The sequence below is a fragment of the Pinus tabuliformis genome, chromosome 3_1 (assembly GCF_031772625.1).
Source record: "Pinus tabuliformis cultivar Carrire ecotype Pingquan chromosome 3_1, CPIR1, whole genome shotgun sequence".
NCBI lineage: Eukaryota > Viridiplantae > Streptophyta > Pinopsida > Pinales > Pinaceae > Pinus > Pinus tabuliformis.
Window position 1 is genome coordinate 926,205,062 of NC_142301.1, and position 8,056 is coordinate 926,213,117.

Here is an 8,056-nt window from a genome sequence, read left to right on the forward strand (position 1 = left end):
ATTATTATCACCATTTTTAGAGACTACATTCACTGGTTCTTGGAGGTATACATGGATGGTTGGATAGTTTACAATCTGTTGAAGAAGCATTCTAGCTTACTTAGAGTAATGTTCGATCGATGCAGACAACTACAAATCTTCCTAAACATGAAGACGTGTATCTTTGCAGTTATTTTTGGCACATTGTTGGGACACATCATTTGCAAAGACAATGTTTGTGTGGACCCTACAAATACCATGTTTTTGTGGACCAATTCTGCTTCCCATATACGCAATTTTTGCAGAAATCAAAATCCAGAGAGTTATTAGACATACGTTCTACCATACCTTTACCATGAATTATTTGAAGGCCCTTCTCTCCAAAATTTCCAAGCCTTTGATGCCATAGTGTGGTATTTTCTCAAGAGACCACTAGATTTTCTGCTCCACTTTCAGGAACCACAGAACTATTGCACCCATTGATAACAGTGCTACCTTGAATCTTATACAGAGTTCTAGTTGAACTCCCCGCATCAGTACCAATGCTCCCCAAACCATCTTGTAGGTATATTTCTCGAACACTCTTTTTACACCTACATCCATCTTGCTTACATAAATTAAATTTTTGACAAATGCACGAATTTGCAGAACATCTGAAAGTGTTCTAATCTTTCTACCTTGCAACTTCAACTTGACTTTTCCGCAACCAATGATTATTGCCTTCCTGTCATCCCCTAAGAAGACATCATCACCATCATATTTCTCATACTCGCATAACCACTCTCTACGAGGATTGAAGTGAAAGGATGCACTTGAGTCAATCAACCATGACTCATGATCTACATGTGTACTTGAAGAAGAATCCAAGTACACATCCCCACCTTCATCTGAGATGGTTTTTCGCATCTGCAAAAGGAGCATCATCAGATCCCTTTCCTTTCTCAGGAACTTTAGATTTACAGTCCCTTTTGAAGTGCCCTTCCTTTCCGCATTTCCATCACACATTTACAGGTTTTCCTGGAGATTTAGATCTCCTTCTAGATTTAAATCTCCCACTCGACGACTTATTTTTCTTTATGTTCTGGGACCGTCCTCGTACAAACAAGGCATCACCATTCTGGCCCTCCATATTTTTCCGTCTCATCTCCTCTGACAACAAGGATGAGACTATTTCATCAAATCGCAAGGCAGTTGCATTGATACATATTGCAACAACCAAAATACCCACGAATCTGGTAGAGAAGACAACAAACTGATGCACCTATCTTCATCTGAAATTTTAATATGAACAGATAGTAACTGGCTTACCACAATATTAAAGGCATTCATATGCTCTATCAATGAGTCTCCATCTTTCATCCTCAGGTTATACAACATTTTCTGTAGGAACAGTTTATTCACTAGAGACTTAGATTGGTACAATGTCCCTAACTTGTCCCACAAAGCCTTCACCGAAGCTTCCCCTGATAAATTCAACAATACCGAATCCGAGACACACAATTGTATTGTGCTCTTTTCTTTCTGATCCAAATTTTCCAAGTCTTCAACTAACATTGTTGTTGGTTTAGTACCCGGATCTATCGCGATCACTGATCTTTATCCACTAGTAGATCCTCCATCTTGAGTTTCCACAACTCAAAACTTTAACCATTAAATTTCTATGTCTCTATCTTTACACTACTCACCATCTTCTTTCACCATAAGAATCGATCCCACGGATCTCCCACTGAATAGGGTCTACCACATGCACAAGAGGAAAACCCCTCAGCAAGAAAATATGTCCCCGATGGAACTATTTGAAACCTCATTTCCAATAAATTTGCTCATTGTTCCAGAGCCAATCATTATCCCTCCCGCTCCTCAGTTTCTTGAAACCATGTAGCTTGCAACTGCCCCCAAAGGCCACTCAGAAAAATCTATTGCTAGCAGCCAACCCTTGCAAAGAAACATCTCAGACCCATCAACAATGCACCCTGAGTACCTTTAGCACTAGTCATTTTCACAGTTGTTCGAATTTATCCAACATGCAACTCAGAGGGCTGAACAGATCCATAATGACCTGGTCACCGAGCACGAGCACCAAAAGCACTAGCTTGTGACTATCATGGCAGAGCAAGATCAACTTTGACATACCAACCAAAAACTGTAATCACAGGTCGAGCAGGTGACATCAAAGCTACAAGCACTCTAGCCAACTGTGGCTGATGTAGTTATTGAAGCGCCCAAGGAATTTTCGTCCTGCACATTGATCGGCTGATGTGACTGTATTCAAACAACATGCATGGAACTTGTGGCCACCAAAATGGAGTTGAAGAAGAGTTTAGATACGGTAAGACTAGCGCTGCACAATCTAGCTACAAGCTACATCACAAAGATCGAGCAGAAACTCCACACGACCGCTGCGCTAAAAGCTTCGCTAATTGATGCCCTGGCGGATTGTTATGTGCTAAGGGGGCAAGTCAACGATTGGTCAAGGAGCTTGGCCATGAAAATCTAGCCACTGTATCCATCCGCCAACAACTCCAACAACGCATCACTGACAACAAGACCTGCAGGGACAAAGGCCAGGTAAACAAAATCGATGACGAGATCAACTACCTCGAGGCTAGGGTACAACAAATTGAGGAGGAACAAGACAAGACAAAAAATAAAATTCTTGATATTAGGCCACCGGTCGGTAAGCATGTGATTACTCTACGGGAGGTATGTGACGAGGTCGAAGAATAGTGGAGCACCCTGCAGAACACCCACCCTGATCAACCGAACTGCATATCCACACCTAAATTTCTCCAAAAGGCACAAACCCTCACATGCGTCTCGGAGATGAAATTGGAAGATTATAACCGCTTCTGCAAGGAAACAATTGTCGCAATACTTGAGTTGGGGCCTTCATTTGGAAAAGAAGGCAAAAGTGTAGCGGAAGTAGCCCCACATGACTCAAGACCAACACAACCAGAGGAAAAATCAGCAGCACCGAAAGAAGAAGAACCAGCACAACAACAAGAAATAACAGCAGAGTCTCCGCTAGGAATAAAAACAGAGCCGACAACACTTGAGATAGATGGTCGGGGCCTCTTGGGGCCTTCGTTTCGAATTTTGGAGTTTGAAGGGAAGAAAGGTCAAGAATAAGTGTCGGGGATAATGGTTCAGGTTGCGGAGATGATAACCAATGGAAAGGGACAGGAACCGGGAGTGAACGGGAAATTGCAGCAAGGTGGTGGAAGAATACAAAAGAAACCGAGCAAGGGAAATAGAAGCCATCTGAGCATGGAGTCAGCCGATCGGAACTGGCAGTGGGAATATAGAGCAAAGGATAAAAGGAAAAATATAGCACAAGGAAGAGGTTGGCAATGAAATGGGTGAGAAAGGGTAGGACTATCCTCTTATCTACTTATTTCCATTCTCGTGAGTTGCATTCTATTAAAATGTACTCTTTGTGTATTTGATGAACAGGGTTCAAGCCTTTTATACTATGTCATGTACTCTCTTATACTGCAGTTAATGAAAGAAGCAATATTTGTTGCTTATTATATTTTTGTGTTCCTTATGGGTTATTTAATTTTTAAATGAATGATCAATAACTAGGTAGTTTCTAGCGATGGTATGAGAAGAATGACAGTCTTAGATAATACTAAGAATTGAGTGTGATGAGCTATTGTTGTACATTATTTGCATTTACTTGATACCCCACCCAACCCCATCTAAATTCGGTAGCGTGACACCTCGATTGAGATTCCTTACCCTACGGGTAAGGTGAAAATGCCAGCATTGTCCAACTATCTTCGAGCAGAGGTGAGCATGATACTATTCTATGTATTATGCAATGGTTGTTTAAAAAAACACAATTGCAATAAAATATTTAGGTGACAATATATGCCTAGTCAAGGTTTGAACATGTGAAATTTCTAGGTGCCCATATATACCATTTCCATGGGAAAAGGTAATTAAATTATGTGGCTAACCTTTATAGAAGGAGCGGATTAACAAAACACCAAATCACTAGCCATTCTACAAAGGACACTGGAATGAGATTTAATCCAATTATCTATGCAAGCATTACAAACCAATTTTTATCTAGTCTCTCTAGGTGCTAAAACGTGTTGAATAACTACATCAAAGCTAAGCCAGAATTGAACCTTGCCTAACTATGAAGAACTTATTGCTTCCCACTATAGAATCCAACCCCTTTAAACATTAAATTGAAAAAGATATAATGTAATTTATTAAACTTATACCTGCATGTCATAAGACCATTTAATATAACCTCCATAAATGAAATCACACATAAAATATAAATATAAATAACCACTTCTTATTAAAATAAATATTAAAACATATAATAATATTGAACTAGTAATCAATCACAAGAATTTGGGTGCCATAAACAAAGATCCTTATTATGTCCGAACAAAAATATACATGAATAATATGATAGAGAAAATAAAAATTAATCTTCAAAGTTACTTACACCTAAAAGCACTACTTAAACATAGAGATATGCTTTAATCCACTTATCTATACACAAATCACACTCAACCAAACAAGTCCACAGATACATCAAAAGTAAATCTTCATTAAATTTGAACTTTCCACTTATCTATATACAAGTCAAACTTAACAAAACAAGTCCACATATAAACAATAGATACATCAAAAGTAAATCTTTGCTTCTGTTATGAGATTTCACTAAAAACAAAGATCACATTTTATTAAAACAAATAATCATGAAATATTAATAACAATAATAGACAATAATATGGATTGGATAATCAATCAAAAGGATTGGGTTGCGACAAATGTCCAAGATCCTTAAGAATATGTGACAGATGGTTCTAGTAATAATTGCTTCTTCATGCGCACCTTGCTGGTGCATTAATCCGACTAACTTCGGAGAGATTGTTTTCAAAAGCCTGAATTAGGTTTTCAAAATATTCGCCCGTCGATTTTGTGAGCTTTTCAAGCCTGATACAGAAGTGATCAAAATCGCGCAACGCCTTTTTCCCAGTCGAAGTATCAGCGTCAGCTTTAAGGGTGATTTCTATATGGTCTTGCAACTCTCGTTCAACGCAATGATGAAGTCGTTCTAAACTACTTTCAGCTTCACCTTGTAGGAATTCGAAAAGGTTTTGTTTTTTGTGAACAATATCAGCGTCCTGATCATGATCGCTGGATGTCGGGGTTAAATAATAGCCATATGCATATGTCCATTTAAGCATGTGCCTACATTCTGCTATCTGCAACCATGCATCTACCACACATTTGAACTTTGTTAAACCAGATCGACTCATTCTGGTCTGTTTACACTCATTCAATCTTTTAATCTCTACCTCTTGCATAGCCTGCAGATTAGATAACGCCTTTTCCTCTGACTTTTTATTTGCCTTCCATCTTTCCATATAGAATACCAACCTATCTGAAGAAGTTGTTTTAGCTGCAAACCTTTTCCTAGAATCGACTAAGGCCGAATTCTTGGATTGATTCCCTGCATCAATTCTTCCTGATGTTGTTGCAACCTGATCAAGACTATATTGATTGCAATAATAATGCTTAAACCAATCACCGAGGCATAACCAACAGAATTGAAATCCACACGGGGACGTACATGTCATGTGCATACACCCTTGATTTTTCTCTATTGGTCGATCACACTTTGGACACGGCTTGGAATTACAAAATATCCAGTACTCATTGAGTGAATCACCATTATTAATTTGATCAATCCATTTTTTGACTGTGTCACAGCCTATTGGACGATGAGACTCCTCTAAACAATTCCAGCAAAATTTATGTGAACAATTGCAGACAACCTCCTCATGAGTTACATTAGAATTAGCAGAGTAAACCTCCACACAGTACGCACAGTCTGGCGCTGGACACCATTTAACCCTACTGTTTTGTTCAACATATGACCTCACAAGATAGGTTCTATATTTGTTCTTATCTTCCTCAGATAACCCCAGAGAAAAAACCATGTCTTCACTCACAATGGCACGGCATCGTGGACCTTGATGTGGACATCGTAGGTTGATGCATCCTACACCATCATGATTTATTGATGTGTGAATAAAAATTCGCCAACAATCTTGGCAAAATAAATGGTCACAGTACTTGAGTGACTTCATGTCTCTGATCTTGAAATCATACAAACATAAACAATGTAAACTATGAAACGGGAACTGATACTGTTACCCGTTTCGTAGAGATAGCTAAAAAGTGACCTGATTTTGAAAATGGGTGATGCAGAACGCACATGTTTTTTCTAGAGCATAGTTTTTGGCACTTTAGTTTTTTTTATGTACATCACGTTTTAGAATGGTAGTGATTTTCATGCTGATTTTAAAAAGTGAGCATTCTGCATCACACTCCTTTCTTAAAAACCCTGTTTTTTGGCTTTAAATTTTTTAATGTATAAAATGTAAATAATTATTTAGTAAATTTGATAATTTTTGAAGTGGTCGTTTTCTTCACATTTCCTTGTTTTTTATTATAATTTAAAAAAAAAAATCGTGAGGTTTTTACTGTTTTGCATTTTTAAATTAGAAGGTCGATATTTAGACTTTTCGATATTCTACATATTTATACATCCTTAATTAATTTTTCAATCGACATGAAATAATTGTTTCTAAAAAACAATATTTTTTAACAATGGACATAAAAATAACCATTTTTAACATAAATATAACTAAAAAACTACACGTTTTGATAATTTTTTGTTAGAATTGACATGTCAAAATCACAATTTTTATACGATAATTTTAACTAAAAATGGTTAAATAATAGTTTTTTCTATGAATTTCATGTCAAAAAAATAATAAATATCACTTTTTTTTTCAAAAAATAATGATTAACTTAAAAATCAATGCAAAAATCACATATTACCAATATTGAACGTATAACAACCATAATTGAGTGTTTATTCTTCTCATAAAATGTCAAAGTCAAAACATTGCAAAGCTTGATTTACAAGCATAACTTAAATTTAATCAACAATGTCACGTAATCCAAACTCTTCGTCCTCTAGAGTTTCATCATTGTCCTCTTCCACAATATTTTCTGTTTCATTTTGCTCATTTTCCTCTTCTAATGGGTCTTTGATGTCTGCGAAACTCCCAATGTATGTCTTTCCAAACATTCCATGTAATGGTGGTTGGGGTTCCTTTGCCTTTTTTGCCACACGTGATTCACTAAAGTCCCCTTTCTTCAACCCAATTTCTTGCATTGCATCTGGAAGAAATTGAAGAGCATTAATTCTTTGCTGAATGAAATTGCACTGTACTGGATCTTTTTCAACTGCAATGCAATTTCTTCCTTTTTGAAGGCAACATGCTAGTGTTGTACCTAATTTTCAAGCACAAAAGAAATAATGAACTAAATTAGTACAATGACATATTAATTAAAAAAATAACATATTGAAATTCAATTCCATATAATAAAACTTACCTGAGCCAGAAAATAAATCCAAAACCCAATCTCCTTCATTTGAACAAATGTCTATAAGATAGTTAATCAATAACTGTGGTTTTTGATAAATGTTAACTATCTCTCCTTTTGCTTCTTTGTCTTCATATGTTAGTTTTCTCACAACAGCATCATAACTCAGTATTTGGCTATGACTCTTTCTGTCTACCCGATTAAAAATCATAGACATATGGCTATCATCTTTTGCCCAACTATCAATATGAATGAACTCACAATCATTTATAAATTGTTGATCTTCATTGTGAAGAAGATTTGGCTTTTCCCTGTAACACGAAATAGTAAAAGTTAAATTAACTTGTACATAAATAAATTTTTCAACATTAATCAAATATACATTTTAAACGTCTTACCATGTAAGCTGCATCCTTGAATTTGTTTTCCCCTTGAAGCTTGACAATATCATTGCCAATTGTCTGTCTGAATGAAATGTCACAAATCTCCATAATGGTGATGACGTGACTTCTACAAATCCCGCAACCACTTTACTAAAAGCTTGATAAGTATAAGGGTCACTATCATAGTCAATGTTTGGAATATTGAAACCATGGGGAATATCTGCAATGACTAGGGCATAATCCCTTTTAGGTATGAGTTTAGC

The 8,056-nt window shown here is 36.6% G+C and overlaps 1 pseudogene; it reads right to left on the bottom strand.

Moving 5' to 3' along the window:
* Positions 1–4,829: 4,829 nt before the first annotated feature.
* On the bottom strand, positions 4,830–5,951 carry LOC149190777 (putative E3 ubiquitin-protein ligase ARI8 pseudogene; annotated as a pseudogene).
* Between the last annotated feature and the right edge of the window lie 2,105 nt (positions 5,952–8,056).